At 38.1% G+C, this 27,943-nt stretch overlaps 1 pseudogene across 1 annotated transcript; it reads right to left on the minus strand.

Moving 5' to 3' along the window:
• Positions 1 to 12,769: 12,769 nt before the first annotated feature.
• On the minus strand, positions 12,770 to 18,029 carry LOC120109884 (uncharacterized; annotated as a pseudogene). Its single transcript, XR_016398843.1, has 6 exons — positions 17,689 to 18,029; positions 17,512 to 17,604; positions 16,772 to 16,870; positions 15,358 to 15,399; positions 14,460 to 14,690; positions 12,770 to 13,235 (listed from the first exon to the last, which is right to left on the minus strand). The product of XR_016398843.1 is annotated as an uncharacterized LOC120109884 (transcript).
• Positions 18,030 to 27,943: the final 9,914 nt, after the last annotated feature.

The raw sequence follows: 27,943 nt of genomic DNA on the forward strand, positions 1-27,943 counted from the left end.
CAAACCTGTAAAAGTTGTCAGTCGCGTCCCAGGCGTTCCGGGGACGTCTCCGCTTCAACGAGAGATGTCTCGGCTACAAGATTTTACTTTTTACGTTGTCTGGGGTCGACTCGGCACTTTACGGGGATGACTCTGCTTGTTTGCACTTTTTGAATGGGGACGACTCCGCTGTCTCGGGGTCGACTCCGCTTCTTTATCTCCGAAAAAACATGTCCTCTGGAATTCCCTGAGAGAGCCGACTCCGCTCTTTCAGGGGACGTCTCCGCTGCCTTATCACCGAAAAAATCATTCTCTGGAAAACCCTGAGAGAGCCGTCTCCGCTATCTTGGGGACGACTCGGGAAGTCTCCTTTTTACTTGTGGGGACGACTCTGCTTGCTGTGGGGACGTCTCGCGCATATCTCTTGAAAACTGCCTTTCTGCCGCCACTGAGAGAGTCGACTCCGCTACTGAGAGAGTCGACTCCGCTGTCGTGGGGACGACTCGGCAGGTGCCGGGGACGTCTCCAAGTGTGCCAGTTCTTCCTGTTTGTGCCAGAGACGTCTCTGAGACTACCAGGAGACGTCTCGGCTGTCCCTGAACTTTTTCTTTCATCTGAAAAAAAATTCTTCAATAAATTCATAAAAATTATGGGAACTTGCCTAGACATTTCTTAACAATATTCTTAATAAAACACATGAATTTCTCAATTAAATTGTTAAGATAAATGGAATTATACTCTAGTGTTTTGTATTCATCAAAATCCATTAGGGGGTCAACAATATAAATATTGTAAATCTCTTACAATACTTTTCTTTAATCAATCCATAGCACTAAACACAGGACCTAATCATTTTCATGTTCAAAAGGATACAATGAAGGGCAAACTTCGGCAGCAATGAGAGGAACTTAGATTCTAATGGCAAGAACTCCGACAGACGAAAGAGAGGGAGAAGAGCTGCCGATGGTGAAGAAGGGTGTCGAGGGAATAATTTTGATTTCAGATAGAGGAGCAAAAAAAAGAGATTTAGAGAGATTGAAAAATTTCTTAAAGGAGATTGAAATATTAGTTTCTAGCAAGAATTGTTAATCTATTACCCGCTTTAGGAATAAAAAGATAATTTCATAATTTTAATTAATTTTTAATTTAAGTAAATATGATTTTGGCGGATCACGTCAGTTGAATCGCTATGTCCAAGATATAAACATGGTGTTTTGTAAGGGCATGCATGCAAATATCAATTTGAGAGAGTATTCATATAAATTCTAATATTTAGAAGGGTACTTATGTAAAAATTTAAGAATTTTTTTTATGTGTATACCATTCTAAATATAAGAAATTGCATAAATACCTCTGCAAAATTGCTATTTGTATACATACTCTTATAAACATTTCTTTTTGTATGCTAACGCATTAAGGGTATTTTAGTCATTTTTAATTTAAACGGTTGACTTCTTAACGGTATTAGATGGCATGGGCACATACACAAAAGAAAAGAAAAAAGAAAAGTATACATGCACAACAAGTATTTTATGATGGTATACATACAAATATCAATTTTAAAAGAGTATTCACATAAATTTTAATATTTAGAAGGGTATGTAGGCAAAAAAAATCCTAAAAGTTCTTATGTATATAATATAGTTTTCAAACAAGATTGGTATTGCAGTGGCAGCGGGGGGCTGCCTTTTTTTTGACACTTCGGTACCTGGGGCAGAGCTGCGGGCGGCTTGGACGGGCATGTGTTACGCGCGGCGAGTGCTTCAGGCGCGGTCTATCCTTTTAGAGGGAGATTCGGCTACTGTGATCAGCTGGGTCCGAAAGGGCTCAAGCAGCTATGGGGGGGTCCACCCCTTACTGTTCGATATTTTTGAGATGGCGAGGGAGTGTGTTACATTCCGAGCCATGCATGTATACCGTGAGGCCAATGGGGCGGCCGACTGGGTGGCGGCATATGTTGCGAGCCACTCAGGAGACACCCTATGGTCTGGAGAGAGAGAGATGCCCGGAGCACTGCGGGAACTTTTGTTTTCTGACTCTATTGGGTGTATTCGTACCCGTGTTGTATGAATTACCCGCTTTAGCAAAAAAAAAAAAAAAAAAAAAAAAAAGAAAAAAAAAGAAAAAAAAAAACAAGATTGGTATCCTTTTAGTTGCTTATTTAGACTGGAGAATCTAATGCAGACATTGGGATAGCCCACATCACTAGTTTTGCGATTGAACGGCTGTCCGTCAGTTGAACTGCCGAATTAGCGTTTCATGTAATCGTTGCTCCCGATTCATGTACTGGTTCATAAGTTATTTTCATCCAACTGCGTTCATGAACTTGGTTAATATAGCATTTTTGTTTGTTTAATAGTTATGATTTTGTAATTGAAAAAAAAGCTTCAAATAAAACGTTCTTTCAATGTTTGGGAATTGTTATTAGGTTACCTCTGCAACTAACATGTTGTTTACACAAATAATTTGATTAATACAATCAAAAGGAAGGGATTATTTGTCTGTGATCCTATAATTATACACGGTTGCTTCAGATAATCATGATCGTGTTACACATTGATTCAAAATGAGACACTGAAGTGATTATTTAATATCTTTAAGCACAACTTTGCTCCATCAAATTTCATATTAATCTTAACTATTTATCCCATACAATATGCATAAAAGGAAATGGTGTGGCAAAAAAGATCGTCAGAACAAGAAAAGGTTGGGAAAGGGAAAAGAAACAATTATAGGAGAAGAAATAAAAAAAAGGTACTAAAATAAAATAATTAATTTATTACTGGTTAAGCATCTAGCATATATACATATGAGAGATTATCGATATTATGTTGTCTGTGTCTAACTATTTCTGCTCTGAAAGTTCAATTAAATCTTGAATAAACTATTAAAAGTCATAACGTAATATGCATGAATTTTGTTTCTTGTTATACTAAATTAAGAGCTATACTAATTCATACAGAAGCTCTTACAAGAATGCATATGTAGAGTTGTAGACCATTATAATTCTTGGGCAAGTCCAACTCTGACCCACACTTCTGAAATTTCTTTTGGTGATGAGCCCACAATTGTCACCGGCAAATGTTCTAATTATTTTATTAATGCAAGTGTTCTTAATTTTCTTTCTATTTTATTTATTTATTGGCTATATGCAAGTATAGCTTAACCAGATGGGTCAGTGTACGAGGCTCTTGCCATTGTAGGATCTGCGAAGTATTAGAAGATGCAACCTTACCTTATGCAAAGAGATTGTTTCCGTGTTTCAAATCCACGATCTTCAAACCATAACGGCGCAACACCACTAAGGCTCACCGTCAAGTGCAGCCTAATTAGCAAAAAGCTAAGAAAGATAAAGCAAAAGAGAGCCCAGAAATAACAAGAGGAATTCAGCTAAATTCAACCCCTAAAATAGTCTTCTCCATGTAAATGGTGACAATAAACACACATGAAAATCATGAATCCTGATAGCATTCGGCCAACCAAACATTGCGTTAACGAATATGTTCCAGGGCCAGCTAATTGGGGTATACTCTCATTCTCAATAAATTTAAATCTGCTTCCAAAAGAGTCCTTCCCTAACCTTCTTATCATAAGGAGAAGAAACAAAGACACCAAAAAACAATAATGCCTATGACCATGCTAATTATGATTATGCCAAAAAAAAAAGATAAAATTCCTTCAGCACTTGCATGGTTTAAACCCATCTGAGAAGCAGCGTGCTCAGACTTCAGTGCATTATTCTTCACCTTCAATGCACGGTTCTCCCTTGTTAACTTAATATCAGAAGATTTAGATGTTAGAAATCTTTGTTGTTTTAAGAACCTGCAAAATTGTAGAAAATATCTGAAATCTTTCACAGCTTGCTTCAGTGATGAAATTGTCCGGAAGGTGACAACATCACACACTGATTCAATGTCTTCAGGGGACTGAGGATCAGAATGGATGCTTCCAATATGAACAATTCCACCAACAAATCCCCTTCTTCCACAGACAAATATACCCACAACCGCACATTTTGACATGCATAAAGGTATTGCTGATCCAGCAAAATGTGTATAATTCCTGATTACAAGTTTTTCATCACTGACCTTTTGCAACATTCTCACATGAGTTGTTTTGGGTAGTCTGCTCATCATTGTCTTTTTGTTCCCTACCAATGGCTATTAATTTTCTCTTTAAAGCATTTCTCTGCAACATAACCAATACAATGACAATCTGTTTGTTTTTCTGTCACAGAATCCGCATGCAATGTTTGCAAGACATGCCTAGTGTCAAATCGAAGAGTAGACAGGCTTTCTGAAGCATTTGAACGGCTTGAAGAGCAGAGCACAGCAATGCAGTTCTAGAATTCCCACCCTGCAATCCAAAGAGCAGTATTCAAGAAAAGTGACAATTCAGTGAGTGTGAATCGAAGAACTCTTTGACGGCTACCTTGGTGCATCTCAAAGAATGTGGGTAAGCTTCGAGTCATGGTAAGGTATATGATTTGTTTATCATTAAACTTTGTCAAAGTGATTGATGAGAGTGGACTAGATTGTGAATAATGAAGGATCAAGAAAAATTAGTTGCATTTTAAGGGATCTAGTGATTGTTGAGGCAGCACCAACTCTATAGTAGATTAATATAGTTTTGTCCAAATGTGATCTTGCAGGTACAATTTTGTACAATCGATTTTATCCTAAAGTTGTATTGGATTTTGTCTTACAGTTTTAGTTTATATTACAGGTTTCAGTTGTGCACCGTACGCTCATTTGATTTGTTTAGGGTTTTATATTATTGCTATCTTGGCACCTATATGACTAGCTATAATGGTTGCAACTCGAGATTTGAGTGAGCTAACGTCTCAGGTCATGAAATCTACAATTGCCACTTAATCTAATATGGCCCAAGACTTGCTATGTAGAGCACATTTCATCTAAGGAGTTCTCATCACAACCATGTAGCAATAGTAAAGAGGGGCTTGAGTTTTGAAACTAAAATTTCAAATCAGGTGCGTTCCAAAATCAATGGCCTTACATCACATTGACATACAAAGTCAACAGGGTTGAATGTAAGAAAATCCAAATCGGAATAAATAATTTCTTGGACATTACCTCATTGGAATGTGTGTTCTTTCTCGAATAAATTAATGATATTATGGTCAAATTCGGATTGGTAGTTCGACTACCAGCCTCAAACCTTAAGTTTCTCTACAAATTTTGTCTCTCATGTGTTTACTAAATTTATTCCAATAACGAGACCAATCCCTTTGAATCTGATGTAACCATAGCAAAATGAATATTATACAGTAATCTTCAACACATCCAACTCTGACAGAGCAACCCGTACATAGGCTCCAAAAGAATGATCAATTAACTAGAAAAGGCAGTGTTAGAGGAGAGTGTCTCAAATACTTAAATATCAAATAATGGAGAGATAAGTCGCCTTATCAAAATTCTCTCCCCTGAAATAGCTTGTTTGATAAAATTCAAGTGGACTTGTAAGTTGTTTTCCTTATTCTAGTAACTTCTTACTGAAAAAAAGGAATCGATCGGGATCTGAAGTACATGTTGGAATTATTAAAAGATTGATTTCATGTATCTGCATATTATCAAAACTCAGATTTATATAATGAATCTTCTATAAAATTTTAAATTTCCATGCTCATCATTGCTATGTGTTCGGAGTGATATATGAAGAAATATATACCCTTTTCTTTCAAATTGGAATCTTGCAAGAATAAAATATTCGTGTATATATTTTTCCAGATAAAATGTGTTTACATTTCATAAGTGGCCTTGGAGTCATTCCAGTTCCCAGCATATTTTAAAATTTTATCATGCATGCAAGTTAATTCTCTTTCAGATTCTCTTTAGATTTCAGGGTGTCCCAAACATATGTAAACACAAATTGACAATAAATTTAATGGTTTTTGGAAGAGAAACAGTGAATCAGAAAAAGCACAAGATGGAAAAGCCATGGCATGTAAATCAATTATTTAAACGAGAGAAAACAACACTTACACCACATCATAGGGTGAACAATTATATTTTCCATTTGAATATCAGGATATTCTTCAGAACAACACAAAGCTATCAAGTTTTGAGAGTACTGCCAGTGCCAGTGGAAATTAAAGTTCATACAAGTAATTAATAATATCAACTTTAGAATTTATGATCAAAAACAAAAAGTCAGTACAGCTGCCAACAGTACACCTTGTTATTCACAACTTCTGCTCATCACACAGATTTTCTGCTAAGCATGTTTTTGAATATCTGTATCAAAACTCGTTTTTATCTAAAGTAGATAAATGGAATTATGGATTTATATGTACACAAATATGTGATTAAATGATGAGGCACCTGAAACCTGTGCAGGGATATAAATGAGAAAAACATTAAAATTGAAGGATAACAATGGTAAGTACACTTAAACATCTATTATGAGTAGCTTTAGTTAAACTGCAGCTCACTTGTCCATAAGTCATGATCATTCCATTTATACCATCCAAGGCATCTGTTTTAAGAAACAATGCACATATTTTTCAGACATAAAGTTATATAGATAACTTTGCTATGGTTAATTCAAAAATTTGTTATGAGCATCCTAAATAAAATATAGAGACCAAACCATATAAGAGTACCTATTTCTGCAATCAGTCCCGACCTCCAATTATGGGCATAGCAAGGAACTCATAGACATCTGCTTGTGCACGATCTGGGTAGAAGACTTTATCAAAGCAAAAGAGAATATCATCCACCTTCTCATCCTACCACAGATGAAACCTTTTATCAAGATAATATTCTTTTTTCCAGCAATATTAACAAGAGCAGGATACATTTCAGAGAAAGGAAACTCACCTTGAACAGAAAGGACTTTGCATCTAAGGCCTGAAAGCATATAATGTCTCCATAACCGCTTTTCTCACTTGAAATTAAAGGTCTAAATCGCACGGAGATTGTCGCAATGAACATTCTTCCAGCCTGTGACAAAATTTTAAGTATACCATATATATACCAAAATGATTTCATTATTCCCAATAAAGAAAGGGCGAGGATAGGAAAAGACTATGACTAACCTATTTTCTTCCCTATTACATTTTTACTTCCTTCTTTTACTTGTTTGTTGATTTATATGGCCAGAGTTTGCCACATGTGATGAATGTGAGATATAGTATGAATGGCTGGTTGTGATTTCCCCAAGTGACTTAAAAGTCTTCTTTCCATGCGATTTGACAAATGCAGTTCTAATTAGGCAAATGCACCTTTCTTATTTCTTTCACTGAAACTAAGAATTGAAGCAGGTGGTGTAGATTAATTGATGACAGGAGCAATGCGGACATGAATGACCACTGACAAGATGAAGGAGAGCAACATACAGAGGGTGGAGGTGGAGGTTGGGAGTTTGGGTTTAATACTAAAATAAATATTTTAATGGTTAAATCATGTACATTCTTGAAGTTCTTTCAATGATTTGCTATCTTGTTCCCACTTGATTGCAAGTTAGCTCTCTCAGTATGCTTGCTGGATTTTCTTGACAGACCTGAATCTTTCTTTTTGTTACAACCGTGCTGTAAGACCCTAGAAAACTCTGATATAGTGGTTTTGGCACTTTATTTAGGGTTGAGTGCAGGCAAAAAATTGTGGACAGCAGCCATAATTCCTCCTGAAACACTCATATTCCTTGTGAAGGACCTTCAATTCAAGCATGCTTTTTGTGCAGAGGTAATCTACGGCTGCATCAACATGTCAATATAAAGAGGATAAGCTGTTGTGACTACAAAAGCGATTAAGATCACTATGTTTTGGCAGTGGAAGAGGGGGAAAGAAAAACTTAAGTTCTTGGCATTCTTAGTAAATCCAATAATACCATGCGAACTATCAAAATACAATGTGCATAAGTCTCAGGATTTTTGAAAGATCACAATGGATTTCCTTGTAAGTAGGTTGCAGAGATGCTCGAATCGCCAGATTTTGACAACCCCAAAGATTTCCATTTATGACTTTCTTGAAGAACAAATTTCCATTAATAACATTAAAATGATCGGGAATTTGGATTTTGATGCAATCAGCCTAATGAGGTAAAGGAAAGAAGATATTGATGGGGGAAGAGAAAAAGAAAATTAACATCCTACCTCCAAATGCTTGCCGACTCCATCCGCCAACGCCAATCTCTCGACACCCGCTTGGGTCACCAAGCAGGAGGAGAAATTATACGGGTCTCAGCCGTCCTACCGCCTCTACGCCCTTTGAGGCGGCTGCGGTCTGCTCTGAATCTCTGATCTCGGACATGGAAGCAAGAAAATCATACAGGAGACGACGGATCTAAAAGCGGTGGACAAGTCAAAGACTGTGGGACACGTCCGATTAGCTCAATTGGGATGGATCCAATATGGAATGGGCCCAATTGGTAATGAAATTAAGCCATCCACATCATGAGTTGATTAAACAAGCCAGTGAACTTCATAATTAGTGACATGGAACATTAAGTTAACACAATCTGGAAGCCTTCTTTTACTGGAATCTAAATTTTATTTGTGCATATTACTTATCACAAGCTTTACTCAGAATTGAGCAAACTACCAGATATGATTATCCCAATATCTTGGTGGAGATGACTTATACATTGGCTGCCAGAACTTGAATTCAGAAACAAGAACCTGGCACCTAAACAGATCAACAAATAAGTTGATACTCAAATTAAAACAAGAAAAAGAATTAAATAAATTAAATCATGGGCAGCTCTCCATATGCAGTACGTGGTGCTCAATTTGAAACATTAAAGACATTAGTCGTATGAAAAAGAATCTGAGACTTTCATTGATAATTCAAGATCAAATCACTGTATTTGTATACATATCGTTTTCTAGGTCAATCTTATGCACACAATGTTCATATAAACAACTACCTAGCTAGAAGGATAAAATAAATCAAATACAAAAGAAACAAACTGCATCATGGGCTGGTCCTATCGATGGGAGCGGGAGGCGGGCATGCGGTATCTACAGATGGGGCAGAGATGGCTCTTTTCCAGCCACTGGGTGATGCACCGGCGGTGGAAGGAGTGGGAGCACGGCGTCATGCTCACTTCTGCTCCGGCATCGAAGTCCTCCAGGCATATCACGCATTCCTCCTCCCGAACGCCCTCTCCTCGACCATACGGCGACCACCCCAGACTCTCGATGAAAGATTTCCTCGCCGGCACGCCGCCAAATCCACCTTCTTCGCCTAGATAGTAATCGTGCACGAAGGGGATATCCTCCTCCTGCAGAGGCATATCAAGCATCCACTCGTCGATGTCTTCAGAGTCTTGGGCGCAGCCGGGTGCCAAGAACGTGCCGATGTCGATGAGCAGCACGAGAGATGATCCAGTCGCCAACTCTACCGCGGGTTGTGAAGCAAAGCGGAGAAGGCGACGCTCGCAAAGTTGCCGAATCTTGGCATCGAGGTTGGATGCCACGAATGAGACGATCGCAGGCACGGCTCGGGGCAGCGAGAACCGGCCCAGAAAGAAGCGATAGGAGATCACCTCCGGGGAGATGTACACGTCGTCGAACTCGGTGACACGAAGATGGACGACCACCTGGGGTCGGGCTTGCACGACTCCATGGGCTTGAAGCTGGATGACCGTGTCGCCAAGATGATGAGTCTCAACCTTCGACATCTCTCTCTGTCTCCTTTCTTCTTTTCTCCTCTCGGAACTGCTTGGAGACCCTCTTCTATCTTTCTCGTCTCTCTCTTTCTTGGTTTCTCCTTTCTGAACTGCTCGAATACTCTCTTCTTTCTTGTTTTCTGATGTTATATCCCGAGAGGGCTTTGGTGAATCCTAATTAATCTGGGTTTCCAACGATTTCGGATGCAGCTGTATCATGACACGCGATCTCTAATTCGAATTTAAGATTTCGGTAGCCAACGGTCAAATTTTGATGCCTGAAGAAGCATGGTTAGTTTCGCTGAACTGTAATTTTTCTCCCAGAACAACTAATATAATGCAACGGTCAAATTTGGACCAGTTCTGTTTCGATGAGGCTGTTATATGTTTGGTAATAAGGTTAGAAAGAAACCAAGTGCTCTCAGAAGGACCGGAATTGCTCTGCTGTGAGAGAGGAGTTATGTAGCTAGTCTCGAGGCTTGTGGTTTGTTTGGCTGAGTTTGTTTTGGGGTCTTGAGCATATATATTTTTTGTTTTGTATTTTTTTGATGCTGATCCAAAGCAGAATGTCTGCTTCCAACCTAGGAGTGACTCCACGGCTTTACCCTCTTTTGCTTTAAATCTTCTAATAGTTGGGAAATCTGAACATCTTAATACTAAACAAAAGGACGGTAAACGGAGCAATGGCGCCTCTTTGGTAGAGTTGAACATGTCTCCTTTTGAGAACAATGTAATTTAACTTTCATTGATGTAATGATAGGAGGCCTCATCTGCATAGCATTTGCATATAGATCTATGAAATCGTCACTATTTGAAAATTTTCGCAGCCTGAAGACATAAAATATTTTTGAATTCAAATTTCCGTACAATGTATGTATTTCTTTTCAGAAAAAAATAGTCTCCATCTCCTTAACAATATCACATTATATATCATAATCATTTGCTACATTTTAACATAGTGCATGACAATTGTTGCAATATCGTTATTATAAGCTAACTTCGGCAAATACTCCTTGTTGCTTTCATCATATTAGTGTATGAAGGTTTTGGATGGTTTATGCTATTGGAGAATATAAATTTTATATTTTGGCGAGAGAAATATTGACAAAATAGAAACATTGTTTCCTATTAACCATTTCTATTGGAGCAGTTAGGAAACTAGTTAACTGGCCAACTATGGCAGAAATTTTTTGGTTCATCTAGTTAACAGTAAACCAGCAAGGAGGGCCTTTAAGCAGTTGTTTATGTAGTTATCACCGGTCTGTGATATTTAGCCAATGAATAACTATTGGATCAGATCATAACTCCTTAAGGAAACCATTTATGTGAACATGAGTTTTTGTGGTAAAGGCTCATTTTAAGAGCATTAGCCTCTCCATAAACATGGCAGATTTGTACATGAGGAATCCCATTAGGGAGAAGACAAAGATTGTTGGAAAAAGGATAAGGAGGAGGTTCCCTATTTGAATGCCTTTGAAGCCAATTTATCATCCCCATTAATGAATTAATTTTGATCCAGAGAGAAGTAGCGTGTAATTGCTCCAAAGTGCATGAGATGCCCCCCAAGTAGCAACATACAAGAGGCTAAAGGGTTTTGTTATCAGCTAAAATGAATAGATCACCAGGCGGGATAAGAGAAATACTTGCCAAGTCATTGATGGGCAAATGCACGAAGAAGAAATTTGGTTGACAATAGTTTAAATAGACTTGGGTTTGTACCTACCCATATGGTTAGACTAGCATGACCTGATTCAGCTTGATTGACCAATAAATTAGTCTATTTCACATGACTTGAACTCTAACAGACCCAACTTAGCTAGCTTGACTTAACACTTTCATGGAGAATTGAATAATTAATCAGTACTAAAAACGGCCAACCGCTAAGGGCGTGACATGGCTCGATCCAAACCGGTCTTGCCTAAATAAACATTAACCTCTTGACCTAAAGATTAAACTAAGGCCCATATACAACCTATTTAAAGTCAAGGTCAAAAACATTGACATTTAACTTGATAATCACTGTACAAATCAGGCCCAAATGGGGTTGGGTTGCATCAACCTTTCCCACCACTAAAAGGAAACTCTTGGTGTTTCTCAAAAAACCTTCAAAATGCAATGGATCAAGTAAACATTTTTCACATGTAGATATTTATGTTTTAAATAAATAATGGTGAAATCAGATTTGGAATAAAATTATTTGGCTATACCTTACGTTACAAAATATTGGGCATATGAAGTTTCCAAGAGTGATCCCTTTTGATATCTAGGATCAAATATTTATAAGAAAGGGGAGGCTGAAGAGGATATTATCCATAGGATTAAAGTTAGTTAGGTACAATTAGGAATTGCAACTGGGATATTGTATGATCGTAAGATGCTTGTCAAGTTAAAGAAAAAAATTTATAGTTAGCCATACGACTAGCCATACCTTATATTACAAAATATTGGGCAATTAGAAAATATGTGCACAAAATGAGTATGGCTAATATGAGAATATTGAGATGGATGTATGATAACAAAAAAAAAATAGATTAAAAAAATAAAGTTATTTATAGAAAGGTAGAGATAGCATCAATTGAGAAGAAATTGAGAGAAGGATGACTTAAGGTAGGATTCACCCGTATGAAGGAGAATGATTTGGTACATATAGAAGAAAATAGTTGTAAAGGTGGGCCAAAAATCATATGAGATAGAGTAGTGAGGAAGGACTTGATATTAAACAGAGTGGAATAGAGAAAAAGGATTCCCACTAATTTGGGTTAAGGCTTAGTTGAATTGAGTTGGGTTGTTATGAGAAGAATAGGAAGGATAAAACATTGTTGATATTGCTAGTCACTTGAAAATCCTGATCTCTAGGGCAAAATTAATACTTGATCCAAACATAAGTTCAAACCAATCTGGAACAAATGCAAACCCAAACATAGTATGCTGCAGCTGGATGATCATGCTTGGCTGGAATGACCGCTTGGGTTTAATACGTGGGCCTGGCTCAACCAGGTCAGCCGATGTGTCCGGAGCCCGAAGATAACCAGGTCAGGTTTGGATTAAACCCGGTTGCCGGCTTAATCACTCAGTTTCTGAAGTTCTCTAACTTTGGTAATTTCAGACTGCGTCCAAACATGCTCTGGGTTGAAAAGGTTAATGGGATTAGCAGACAATGTTTCTTAAATAACTTCCTCAATAGCGTTAAAAATTCGGCAACATCAATATGCAAAGTTATAGTAGTACACTCATGATTAAGTAGCAGAGTTCATGCAGCTGTTAAGAAGGGAGAAAATCCTTTCTTTCACGACTCCGAGTTCCTTCACCTGATCAGAATGCTGGAGGCCCTCCAAGTCCTTATTATTTCAATTACCTCGGGGGTGACATCCCTTTCATGGGCAGCTTCTTGCTGATTATCACTAACCCAGCTTACATTGATGCTGTCCAAACCTAGCCTTCTGTAAATGTAGCCTTCAGTACTGTATCTGTAGCTTCCATACACTTTGGATCAGCAGCAACTGCTTGCCTTATATTGGCATTGTTTGCCTCAGTTTTCCAGGTCTCCACACCAGGAGCATCATATATGATACTACTTTTGAGTATACTTCTTGTCCATTCAGAAAGATTCTTCACGTTTATCTCATCTGCCACTGTTAATTGTTCAAAGTCTATGCTGAGAAGAACTAAATATTGTAATATGGTGAAGTTAAATGACACGCAGCAATATCATTGTTATCATGAAACTTATTATGTCAGTGTATCCACTAATTAAACACCCTTGATGAAGATATTTCCTGTAACCCTCCTTCACCTAAACTAGTCAGATGTAAATTCTGTAAGGCAAATATTATGTAAATGCATGCAAGACATCTAATTAGCCAAAATGAGATGTGTAATGCCTTCTGTATTTCGATAAACAGGAAATGATTTGGTTAGCAACCATGCTTGCATGCTTTAAAATGCTTAAGTGTGATTTAGTTGGAGCTTGGACATCATCAATGATATTTACTAGCATCTGCTGCATACTTAGTGCAGTTCAGCAAAATTGGTCCATATCTGGCTTACATGCTCTTGGAGCTAGTTCCCCAAATAAACAAGTTAACAAACGAACAACAGGATTAACCCAAAATCCAAACTGGACTAAACGCATGTTACGCTAGGTCGGGCCGTAGTCAAAGAATTGTACAAGATGATGTACATGACTAAATATTCATAAATATAGGTTATTGTAACACTCCGGTCTATATGAGCCTAACCACGGAAACAAATTCCGGGCTTAAGTCCTTCCCAATTTGGTTTTATTCAGAAATTTAGTACATCATGTGCAGCAGAGTTTCAAATGAGTTAAACATTCATAAGCATTACAAGCTAAACTTAAAATTTGTCATGGTCAAGGTGCTCCCAACTAGCATGGATTGAACCTAAGCTTGACATCTGAACTCGAAATACAAACAAGACAAACCTATGATTTACCTGACTCCCTTTTGTTCAGCCTGATCAAGCTTGAAATATGCATAAATATCTTGATATATTATTAACATCTTAGTCATTATCTATAAGTAAAATTTTATTATTTTAATTACTTATTTAATACTAATGCATTTGATGTGATAAAGCATCCAAAACAAGTAAGTGTGCATATGAAAGTCATCAGGTTTCTTTTCCTTAGGAAACAAAAGGGACAGAAAAAGCAAATCCTGGGGGTACTCATGCCATCACCAGTTTAGTTTGGCTTGAATTTAATCAACCCAATTAAGCTTGAGATCAAGATAGCTAACTTGAATCCGAGTTAAATACACCTATAAAATGCAGTCTAATAGTTTTTGAGAATGCAGCTAATGCAGAAGTGAAAGATAGTGTATACCAACCTAGCCTGGGGACTGTGTGACCTTGAGGGTGCCTTAGAATCAATGGGCTATCAAAGGCAGCAGTCAGCTCCTCGGAGGGTGTCTCAGCCAGTCCTTGTCTCCAATGAAATGCACAGAATTCACCTTAATGGGGTCTTTGTAGGCAATGTCACATATCTTTGGGTCTCTGAACTTCCACCATGAGATAGAGACAAGAAATTTTATTGGCGGATGGTCCTTCAATATCTTCCCCTGCAGGTCATTAACATGAAACATTTATAAATATGAATTTGGTTTATGAATGTCATGTAAGAAAATATAAAAATATATAAATAAATCTACCTCAATCGTACCTCTTCTATTTAGCCTTGTCCCTATACATATTTGTGTTGGTAGATATCAATCAGTTCATAAGGGGGAAGAAATTAACTAGGCACAAGGTCTATACAGAAAAGAGAGCTCTAAGGTCAAGTTCTAGTGCTGGTCAGAGTTTAATGGTGTTGGTCCAGTTAGAGTGGTTTTTGGCTTTAGTCCTCTCCAAGCAAATATAATTAATTAGAAACACATCAAAACTCTTGAATGTGATCTGACTCTTTGAAATTGAAAGAAGTATGAGATTTCTTCAAGTAGTGGAAAGGGAATAAAAAGACCTCGTTCCTGGGAGAACAAGAGATCATGTCCTCCCTAAGTCCCAAGCACCTCCTATCACAAGTAAGGGTATTTTGAACGTCCGGTGGATGTTTAATAGTTTGCTTTATATATCATACTAGTATAAATGTAGCACAAGAATGCTCTCATCAAATTTTGCAAGTTCAGACATACCGTAAATATTAGGTGGTTTTTAATAAATGCTAATCTATTGGATGTTACATGAAGAGAAAAACCTATTTGTTGTATGGACTGCCATGAAGTGTGTTACCTTTGCTTGGTAGCTAATCAAAAGAGCCGATAATGTTGCACCCTGGAAAAAGAAAGAGAAGTCACAAGCCATCATTTGAATCAGGAAGCATAAAACGGATTATAGGAACATGCGCACGCACACAGAGGAATATCCATTTTATTGAGAAGATATAGTTAGCTAGCTGCGCCGAGTAACATGAATTCTATAGCAATCAAGATTCGCTATACTAATACAAAATCTCGTACCAATACCACACTAGCATAGTATCGGTACGGTACGGTATGAAGTTTTTTTGGTATACTGAAGGTTGGTACGCCATTCATACCAATACCAGTACCGAACCGATATGGTACGGTACGTCCGGTACCGTCTGATATGGTACGGTACAGCATACCATAATAGCAATGAAGATTCAAGCAATAAAACGTCACATAAGATGATACTGCTAGCTATGTGTTCGAGTTCAATCAAAGCTTTTTAACAAGCATGTGCATTTGCTAAGTAATTGGTGAGACACCGTAGCATTCGAGATCTAGGCCTTCTTTGGAAGCTCGAACACCCTATCAATTTGATACTCCCTACCTGTATTAGTCTGTAGGACAAAAGGAAGGACGGAGGGAGGGAGGGAGGGGGAGAGAGAGAGAGAGAAGCATGAGGAGTTGGCATAGATTCCCAACCTTGAGTTCTTTGGATGCCACAAGTCTGTTCTAAAAAAGTGATCCTCGATCATATATATCCAATGCACTATTGAGTTGTTTCTAGGTTGAAACTTGCTATCTAGTCTTTGGTTGTTTTCAATTCAGCTTCTATCTTTCTTGTAACTTCAGACTCAGCAAGGGAGATAAAAAAAAACTAAAATATTTTTTTTAAAAACAATACATAAACTAGCAAACCAGCCCTTAATATGCATCGTCCCATTATAATAATTTGCACTTCCTTTTTAGACCACCCATTTCCACTTAAAATACATAAAAACAAGGAGTTATATGCAGTTCGAGCCAAATCACAACCTCTCATGTTCCTAAGACTTTCTTTATATTGGACAGATTGCAAAGAATAAGAGCACGAACATAGGACCTGTTTGAATTAATCTTGCACGATCCAGTAGGATAGGTCAAAAAAGAAAGGAAGGAGACAATGGTGCAGAAAGGGAGAGAGTGATGCCGGTGGACGTGGGGCTCAATCCTCACAAGAAGGAATAAAGAACCTCCGGTGATCTTTTCTTTTCTTCCGGCGGGGATCGTCACCCACAGCCTCCCTATATTTTCCTCCCTCTCCACTAATTATCATCTTTTCTCCTCTCTCCGGCTATCCTGCCGGATCCCGCCGAATCTGGCAAAATTCTCCTAAACAGGCCTTTAATAGTGTTTCTAGCAGGGCCTAAATAGGCTGTCCAAGTATTAAATAATCTAACATCAGTTATGCACCGTACCTGAGAAAAGCCAAGCATTCCATCGAAAGGACCGTTCTTTGTCATGTAATCGCATAAGTACAAAATGCACTCCTCCAAATTTGTGTACTCCGTGAACTCCTGTGAACCATGTAACAACCATTACAACAGATGCTCCCAACAAAATTAGAAAACAATAAGTTACGAAGTATTCTAGACAACTCTCTCTTCCACCCAGTCCACAGCTTTATTGGCCTCTACATGTTTAGCCTGAAAGGCTACTCCATCTCTCATCATCGCCCAAATGTCCCGAGTCAGAGGATAACCTCCTCCGCCACAGCTCGGTGTCTAACTTGCCTTTAACAACAAATTTATCGGTGGTAGGAGTTTGATTAAAATCAGTTCAAACATCTGGCATGAAATATGTTTTTTCGGTAGAAAAAAATAAAATTTGATTGTTGGCCTTCCCACATGGATCCCCGACCTTTGCCACAGCCATCTCACACGTCCATCAACCATAACCATAATACAATCGAGGCTAATCCACCAAAAAAAGAAGAAGAAAGAAAGAAACACCACCAAATTTTAGTTAGGATGTAGTACGACTCCATGGTACTCTAGGCAAGAGGCTGGGTATCTGCAGTAAATCCATCCTCGAAGCACTAGGCTTAATTTATTGCCAAGCGGAGAGGTCATATATGGAGTTAAAAAGCCCTTGGTTTGAAAAAATAAACACAAAAGAACGGACCATTTGGCCGAAGTGTTAATAGTCTGGAACTCACCTTGTTGAACTGGAACCACTCAAAATATGGAGGCGGATATATGTCCTCAATGTCCGACTTCCCTCCCGCCAGAAAAATCCCACCAGGGAAGTCCTGCAGTTAGAGCAGTAAGGTGAGCCAATTTACCCCCGGGGGAAGGGAGGGGGAGAGAGAGAGAGAGAGAGAGAGAGGAGAGACCAAGTGGAAATCTTGGAAGATGGAAGGATCCCATTTGCCGATTTGTTTGCGCAAAAAGCTCCCACCGGTTCGGAAGCCATGAAGGCAGAGCACCTTCAGCTTCTTCGAATTCATCTCCTTCTTCTCCAGTCCATTTACTCCATCCATCTTCTTCTCTCAAAGAACAGGGCGCTCTCTTTTCTCCTCGGATTAAAGTCGCCAGAACGGCAGCCACAATGAGAGGTGGATGCTGGGTTTTTCTTCATATAATAGCACATTGTGGGTGGTTGCCACCAACCCGCCCTTAATTCGTTCCGCGCGCCTCCCCCAGCTACCACTGTGTTTTGTCCATTACTAAGTATCTTTTGTCCAGATGACAAATAGATATAAGTTCCTAACCAGACCTCGACGAATCCAAAGTGAAAGGTCCAACTGGTCAAATTCCTTATTCATTGGTCTAGGGTATGGAAGCAGTCCTTCCTATCGAAATTTAGATCCCATCCCTTAGGATACAGATTGACAAGGACTTAACCGATAGTGAAAAGCTTCCAGCTTTGTTGGCACAAAAAAACAGGACAGAGAGAAGGACAAGGGGAGAAGAAATCCCGAAAGCAAAAGATCATGGATAGAAAGGAGAGAGAGACTTTACCGCAAATCTTTCCATTTTCGATCCGATCCATTCATTCGTAGAGCTATTTACTCGATCGCAGACATTTCCGCAACACCTCTAACAGAGTAACAAACCACCTTCTTTGCATTCTCCGATGCCGACTGGGCTGGCTGTCCCGATAGCAGACGGTCCACTACTGGCTTCTGCGTATTTCTCAGAAAAAACCTACTGACTTGGCTTTCCAAAAAAGCTTAAAGCTAGGCTTAGAAACTGGAACAGTTTTCAGACATTGACTGTAGAGTTGCTCGAGCTAAAGAGAAGATGGAGAATGTCCAGAGACGCCGTCGGGTCTTAAGAAGAGAAATCATAGACCATAGGAGCCGGGGTTAAACTATAACAAGCCAAAAGAGCAAAGGAACGTGGTGAGAAATTCAATGCGGGAGACTGAATCCGCGAAGAAAAATACGCGGAATGGATCGCCAACATTGTCCCAGTGAAGAAGAAAAAATAGGCAGATCAGGATCTGCTTTTCTTTTAAGTTAGTAACTCGGAATCCATCGGCCAATTAACATTGCCGCAGATGAAGAATCTTTCATTCCGTGCTTTGTCCCTCGAGGTACCTGCGAATGCTTATGGATGGAAACTAGCCTTTCGGTAAGCTCAGTACTTTCTTTGTCCTCAACGCCTCCTATTTTCAGGAATTAGTCACTCGTGAAAGTAGGATACTCCAAATTCGGGGGTCAAAGAGTTTCATAAAACGTTCTTGGTGGAAAAAAATGTGAATTGAGCAACGTCTAGCAAGTTTACCCAATTCTTCTGGTTGGCACTTACGAAGTGCCTAAGGTATTCTTCAAGTAAGGCATTGAAGCGCTCGGTCTGGCCATCGGTCTGAGGGTGACTACTCGTTGAGAAGTCTAAGAGGGGCTGCAGGGGATTTTATATAACTAGAACGAAGGGAAGAAAGCGATCCTGGATCCTGGAAAGGTCTTTCGAATCAAGAGTACTATCAAATCCAAAACGAAAACTGCAAGACCTACTTGAGGCACTTGAGGGGTTTCGGACCTAAGAAATTCAGGGAAGGGGGATACGGTACGGGGTATAACCGCCCTACACCTTATGCTATGTTGATTGGTTTCACACCGGGTTTAGTGTCTCGTATTTGTATTCGCGCCTTGCCCCCGGGAGAAGCAAAACGAAATCAGGATTTGGCCGAAAAAGATGCAACGCTATGGATACCATGACCGATCACCATCGAGAAAGAAGAATTTTTCTAAATCACTTCGGGTCAGCGAGGAGAAACGGTTGATAGCCTACTATCTGTTATAGCAAACTAGAGACCAAGGCAGGATTGAAAAAAATTGGTATGTTTGTCGGTCAAATGCAAATTATATATTTTTTTTCAGGCACGCTCCTTTTTAAGTATTAAAATTTATATAAATATTCTCTCAAAATTAATATATATATATATATTCTTATCAAATACTTATTTTGTATGTATTTCTTTTTCCTATGTACCTATACCATCAGTTAAAAAGTTAATAATTTAAAATTAAAATAACAAAAATACCATTAATGGGTACACATCTAAAAAGAAAAATTAATAAGAGTATACATATAAATAGTAATTTTTGAGGATATTCATTCAATTTTATATATTTAGGAGGATATACTAGCAAAAAAAAATTCTTAGATTTTTGCATAAATATCTTTCTAAATATTAGAATTTGCATGAATGCCTTCTAAATTGATATTTACGTGTATGCCCTTACAAAACACTATTTTTATATAAATACGTTTGACATAGCAATAATTAGCCAAAATCATATTTATTTAAATTAAAAATTAAGTGAAAGTATCTTTTTATTTCTGAAGCGGGTAACCATTAATAAGTCTCACTGAAAACCAATATCTCGATTCTCTTTTTTGCTTCTCCGTCTGGAATCAAACTAAGAAGTTAAATATGCAATATAGTAGTAATTTGAACTAAGAATAGTAAAACAGAAAGGGATGCAAATATTTTATGCATTACCTCATTGCAATTACCACATCAGTAGCTTCGGTCAAGCATAGAGAATGACTAACAACCATCTCGATCACTGCCGCATTAAAGTTAATATGTATTTGTTGCATATTCTAATCATCCTTATCGCCCATTAGCGTGACAAGCATTCTAGACTTGTTTGAAACATTAAATTAATTTCTACTATTGTAGCAGATAGATGTCTCCACCTTTTCACTATTTTTTTTGTAAATTTGATTGAGATTTGTGTCCTCAAAGATGGAAATGATAAGGGCTCTGCTACCATAAGAACAAGTAGCCATGAAAATCGGCCTACCGTGTTCTTTGGAGCTATGATAACAAAAAAAGGAGGGAGGGATAAAGAGATACTTTAGAATGCTATTTCAACAATGAAGTGAAGCGAGTGATGCCACGGGGACTATTTTTAGTTCATATTTTATAGCGAGATAGAACCAAATAGGCAAGAAGAGATTTGGCAAACAAAAAAGAAGAGAATTGCAGTTCTTCAATTGTCAAAACAAAAATCCATAAAAAATCTTTATTGACTAGAAATTCTCTGAATGGCTAAACAAGCATGTCTCCCTAATACCATCTTGAGTAAAAATGTGGTGTAAACACCTCTTAACCTTAACATTTGTCTTTGCTGGTTTGCACCATGTAGGCTATTATTGTCATGCATGGTAGTTGTCTTCTCTTCACTATTCTTATATTATGAGTAGTTGTACTACTCCTATATTCTAGATAGTAATATAGGTTGTAGTAAGATAGATGTTACCACCCCACTCCTCTCATGTTCCAGGTAGTGGCAAAATTGATGTGATTACTTGTTGGTTTGTGCTGTATGGCCCGTTATGCATGACATTCACCTCCCTTCTCACCCTAGACCGATAGCTCTTTCTCCCCTCGGTCTACACCACATTCACTCATCTTGTACCTTTGGTATTTCGGCCTACTTCCTCGATGTGTTGACTTTTAGATCATAGTCAGTCAGGATGTGGTTAAAATAATGCCCCCACATCCTATCATTCGATAGTCAGGAGGATGATGGGACGTACCTGACACCACATCTATTAGTCTAATTGAACTTTGATATCATTCAACTTAGCTAATTTGAAGACTATGAAGGATCTGGTAGAGGTGAATTTAAACTTGAGTAGCAAGAGGAAACTATGGAGGATCTGACAGAGGTAAAATCCATTGCTGTGTTTGCCCCCCGGTATATGGACTTAGGATATGTACCAGTTAGAGAAAGTACTGGATTACTGGACATAGAAAGTATATATACCTGACACGACATCCATCAGAGTGGCTCTTGCTTCAACCCTCTAGAGGGAAAAGATGGAGATGCCAGAAATGCTGGTTCATTGGTGGAGAGTGGTGATAAGTCTCATAGTTGGGCCATGGTAGATGTACGAGTATGCCATAGGTATTGGATTAGATGACAATAAGATGATCAAAGAATAACGATGAAAGTAGCATGGGTCCAAAAGCCTTCAAGAACTTTCGTTATCATCATCCTGTTCGTTTAAAAGAAGGATAGGTTGTACCTAAGTGCAATCAAAGTATTCTACTACTATTCCTACGGATAAATTACAATTGAAATGGTAAACTAAGAGTAACAAATTTAAAGATAAAATAAAGATAACTTAAAGATAAACTGATTTCATTGATGGGCCAAAGGTCCTTTCTTTAGATCATAATCTATTACTTGAAGACAAATGGTATGGTAACTTCCCACTTCGATGATGATAGCCTATGTCTGGCCTCTACTTTCCTTGATAGTTCTGATAACTAGCACCAATTGTACTCCAATACCTATGTTGTCATAATGGCCAGATTTTGTATTGTTTATCAAATTGATAACCTTGCTTGATCGACCTTGCATCGTCACTTGTCTTCATTTAGTTTGTCCCATATATTGGGTGCTTCTATTTATTTGGCCTATAGCATGGTACTTTTCAGTTGACTAGGTTATCTTCTCTATGATATCTATTATCTTTTGCCTTAGCTCCTATTCATTTGATGCCTTATTACACGTCATGTTCTAATCCCACCACATAGCTGAACGAGTATGTGTCTCCTAGGTGCCACTTTGAGTAAAAATGTGGCATAAACACCACTTAACCTTGACATTTATCCTTGTTGGTTTGTGCTGGTGGACCATTATTGGCATGCATCATAGTTGTCTTCCCTACTCTACTCTTTTATTATGTGTAGTTATACCACTTCTTCCATGTTCTAGGTAGTAGTATGACTAGTGGTAAGATAGGTGTAACTATCTACACCTTGCTTTCTTTGAATGGTAGCCAGCTAAGTATGACTACTTGTTGGTTTGTGCCACATGGCCCACTATACATGACAATTATATCCCTTCTGGTCTTAAACCGATAGTTTTCGCCTCCCTCGATCTACACCATATTTACTCAGTTTATACTCTTGGTGTTTTGGCCTACCTCTCCATTAGTGTGTCGACTTTTTTTATCATAGTTGATCTAGATGTGGTGTAAACACACACACATACACATATATATACACGCATGTATGTCTATACATTTTTCTTTATTAATTAGAATGTCAAAAATATAATAGTTTGTATTTTGTTCTCACAACTGTTCATAAAAGTGGTAATAAATCAAAATCTAACTAAACTCAATATTAATAATTCTCTAATTAGGTAGCCAAGACACCAATCCTTTGAAACGTTTGATACTAATGCCTCTAACTGGTGGTCAAGTAAAGTCAGGCAAAAACACCCAAATAAATATTAAAGAAAAATAATTGGTTAAAAGATGAGAAAATTTGATTAACTAGACCATCAAAATATTTTTGATATCATCACTCTTTGATCTTATTGTAAAAATTAGAATGGATTAGAAAAGCTTTCCAAAAATATCCTCTCTCTCTCTCTCTTCATAAGGAAAAGGAGGTTGACCTCCTATTATATCGATGCATAAAGATACAAGCAAACGTAGTGAGTTGGACTAGATGTACAAATGTTTTTGCAATGGTCTACTCCCAAGATAATTTGAATTGCTTCATGATTGGTTTAAAGTACATTCAGATAAGATAATTCAAGGGTGAATTGACAGGTTAAACCCAAATGCTAATAGACAACGCAAGGTAAAACTTTGAAGCAAAGAAAATGAACATGATGGGGCATTCTCATGTTTGAACCCGAATGTTGATGGATAACAGAATGACAAACTTTGAAAATAGAGAATGAATATATTGGGAATTTGCATGATTTTATCACTAGGATGTCGCTTTGTGATTTCCCCATGAGTGTAATCTAGGAGATGTGATATTTAAAAGCTGTCCTTCATGATACAACTCTTTTATAAAGGGACACACTCTTTTATAAAAAGAAACCACAAGAACATTGGATGCATCTCTTAGTAGAATAACCAACATGTTTCTCTAAGAAATATGTCTATGTTATAGAATAAGATAATTAAATATAAAATAATCGGAGATTTTAAATCACCATAAAACTAAAATAATCAAAAATTATATTTGTACAAATATAGTAATTCTCTACATGATTTAAAATTTTAAAAAATCATATAAAATACTTACAATATTTATTTGGACTTGCAATAGTAGGTAGTATGTATTGTATGGTAGCTTATACATTCGAACCAGGTATATCATGCTTTATTTATAGAGTCCATAATTAACATGATTTTGTACTAGGCCTTTTAATATAGATTTTAGATGATAAGTATATAATATATATGTGAGGATTTATGGAGGCATATCTTTAATCCTACATTGATTGTATGCTATGAAGATCTTACATAGTTATGTAAGGCCATATTAAGAATCCAAAATACAACTTCTTACCTGCTTTTTGAGTAAAGTCCTAAGTTGTTACACGTAGTATCTAAATAGATTCGGCTTATAGCCTATGTGAACTAAGAGACACTATAGAATATGTTTTTTTGAGGCCGATCTATAGTATTTATGGTTGGATTTGAATTTTTAATCTAACATCACGAGAGTTTGTGAGAATCCATCCAGGGATGTTTTTTTCCCCCTTTTAGTACACAGTAGGAACCATAGGCTAGACAAAATGGAAAAGGATTCGCCGAGTCAGCAGTCTGTACAACAGAAAACAGAACCTCTCAGCAGTAGAATAATAATAGCATACAGCCAACACCACGAAGGTAGCAAGATTCGAACCAATGAAGGGGGAATGTGATTACCTCAGCGAAGAAGAAAATCCCTTTAAAGCGCCTGTGCTGCTAGCCAATCAGCAGCCTGATTACATGCACGAAAGGTATGGGTGGCCACACAAGCATTTGCAGCAAGCTTCTCCATGCCAGGATGTCTTTTGGCAAAAGGATGGAGCTTAGAGGGATCAACTGGAGACCTGTTTAGCCGTTGAATAATAGTTGCAGAGTCGCCTTCAATCCACAGTTCCTGTAGCTGAAAATAAAAGGAGGATACCCTTCTTACCAAATCTTCTGGTGTTGAAGGAGTCAATTGAAACAATCGCATGCTCCTTGTTGTCCCTATCTCCATGCCATATATGCAACCATAGATTGAACCTCTTTCTCCACCTTAGCACCGAGAAGAAAATTTTGCAGAGCCGACAAAGATTGAGGTACAAATCGAATGTCACATTCAAAAGGTTACTTTCTGTGATCTCTGTCCTTCTTCAGTTGAAGACTGTCAACATGTAGTGAGATTAATGCACCTATGGTGTAACACACCTTTGAATGGTATCCTTAACCACAGAAGCTTCCATCAGAAGTATTTAACTCTCATGGGTGCATATAGTTTCCAAATCCCCACGAAGGATGAAAAAGTATCACGTGAAGAAGACTCCCTCACAAGATGGTACATATCTTTCGAGGAAACATACCTTTTCCCTTAGGCTTACAAATTAACCCCGAGGAGATAAGATGGAGGCCTTTTCGTTCAGTCAGATACCCTCATAAAGAAGATCTATACTCTTTTTCCAGGTTACGAATGACAAATACCGGCATATGAGTACAAGACAGTGTATACATAGGAATAGATGACAACACAAACTGCGGATGGGTTGTTACACACTATAAAAAAAAAATTAGGCATTGCCGACGCTTTTTATTTCCTATACGGACGCTTATAACGTCGTTAATTTATTATTGTTGCTTTACGAAGCATCGCAAAAGCGTCGGTAATGTGAGGATAGAAAAAAAAATTACCGACGCTTTTGGAAAGTGTCGCTAAAGGGTCGGTTTTTAGCGATGCTTTTTAGCGACCTTTAACTGATATTTTTTATAATGATGCTTTAAAGCATGGTTATAATTATTTTTTTAAAAGAAATTTAAAATTTTTTTATTGAAATGTTTACACATTTTCTTCTAGATTTCGACGATGCTCATAAGCGTCGTCTAATCCAGATCCGTCTTAATGCTACTAAAAGCGTCGACAAATTTTGGTGCGGTGATCAAATTGCCTATGCTTATTTCTTACGTCAATAGCTAAAAGTTGGAGAAACCTATTTTTGCTGTAGTGAAGCCTGACAAAGGTAGAACCTTCCACTTCTAGCTAGCTAGCTTAGTTGCCATTTAATCTATAATAAAGTTAAAATCAGTCACCATCAGCTTCATACCTGAGAGGGGGACTCCAAGATACATCCATACCCCACTTTGGATTGGTATTTGGAAGATGTTCCGGATTTGCCGCTTTATGGATCTGGGCATTGAGGGGCTAAAGACAATATAAGACTTACCCAACATTGATTGCCTAACTAGAAAAGTAGCAATAAGCGTCAATAAGTAACTATAACATAATAGTATCCCTGATCACAGCTCTGGCCACCAAGAGGCAGTCCTCTACAAATAAGCCATGAGAAACAATTGGACTTGCAGGTGAAGGCCTAAAAGCCCTCAACAACCCACTTTGCATATGGCCTGTAGAGTCCTAGAAAATATTTTGGAGCAAAGAATAAATAGTTGCGGTGATAAAGGACACCCCTGCCTCAAGCTGCATGAGAAATGGAGCCATTCGGTACACGAGCTATTAACTAGAAGAGAAAATTGTGGATGGAAAACATAGGCCCGCACCCATCTGATAAATTTTGGATGAAACCCAAATTGAGACAAATCCTGTAGCAAATAGTCCCACTGTACCCAGTCATCGTTAGCCTTCTCCATATCCAACTTGAGGACCATCAACAATCTGATGCAGGGAGCCTTCATCAGGGAATGCAATACTTCTTGAGCCAAGAGAATATTTTTGGTGATATTTCATCCCTGAACAAAGGCCCTCTATTCAATAAACACCAAAGGATGGAAGGATTGGCTTCAATCTGTAGACAAGGATTTTTTCCACTAGCTTGTATACAATGTTACACTAACTAAGCCTGAAATCCGCAACCCATAACAGGGTTGAGAGACTTAGGAATGAGAGTAATGAAGGTTTGCTTCCAAGAGTCAGACATAAAAATATATCGAAAAAAATATTTAATAGAAAGCATGGCCTCTAGCTTGATAATGTGCCAAAACTCTTGAAAAAGAGGTTGATATCCATCTGGTCCTCCACCTCTGTTGGAGATACTGTAGGAGCAATGATTGAAATCCATCCTAGCTCTCTACTGTATTCCCTGCATCATTCTTCAACACATTGATTCTATTTCTTCTCCTCCTTGGTTAGCCTCTAGAGCTTGGAGGTTGAGAATTGCCTACTGAATTGCTTCTCCACGACAAAAGATATTGCCTATATTTCTCCTACTCCATGTATCAGAATTTTGCAAACTGAAAAGGGGCCTAACCACTATTTTTTATTAGTAATTAATATGAGGAGCGGGCAATGGTCTGAAGCAAAACATTCAAGATGCTGGACCGTGGATTCCGGATAAAGATCTAGCCATGAGTCGGTAACAAATACCCAATCCAACTTCTTCCACAACCTAGTTAGGCCACATCTATTATTGCACTAAATAAATTTAGGACCGAAAACCCCAAATCAAACAAAAACATGAAATTTCCGAATATCTTGATCAATTTTAAAGGGTTTACCCCCCTTCTTATCTACAGCATAAAGAGTACAATTGAAGTCCCCCACAAGGAAAATAGGAAGTCCCAAACAGCTCTGCGTTGAATGCTACAAGTATTGGCATACACCACTCCCATAACCCACATTGCACCCAAAGAGATTATACCTCAACCCAACTGTCTATCCATTTGGGTAAGGCTGACCTCAACCACATCTTTCCCCCAAGAGATGACTATTCCACCTGCAAGGCCTAACTCTAGCATCATATAGACCTCCCATGATGGTCCCAGGATTCTCTGAACTCGAAACAAGGACTCCAAAGAGAGTCTTATCTCAAGAAAACAACAGAAATTAGGCCTGCGGTGACGAACTAACATCCTAGCATATTTAACGAATGGGAGGTTTGTAGCTCCCGATAATTCCAAACAAGAACCTTTATTTAGACATGGAAGAAGAGCCAGCCACATCCCTCTACCTTCAGCCAGAGCAATTGTCACGCCTTGAGCCTAGAGCACGGCAGACGCCGCATGCCTATACGGCGGACCGTATACAGGGATGCAGGGTAACGGAACATATCAAAGCAATAACAAATTGATTTAATTATTAGTTTATTCAAATAGTTCTAAAAATAATTTCAAACTAACATATTCTAACATAAA

The sequence above is a fragment of the Phoenix dactylifera genome, chromosome 17, assembly GCF_051530095.1.
Source record: "Phoenix dactylifera cultivar Ajwa chromosome 17, Ajwa_hap1_PhDact_Kaust_v1.1, whole genome shotgun sequence".
Taxonomy (NCBI): Eukaryota; Viridiplantae; Streptophyta; class Magnoliopsida; order Arecales; family Arecaceae; genus Phoenix; species Phoenix dactylifera.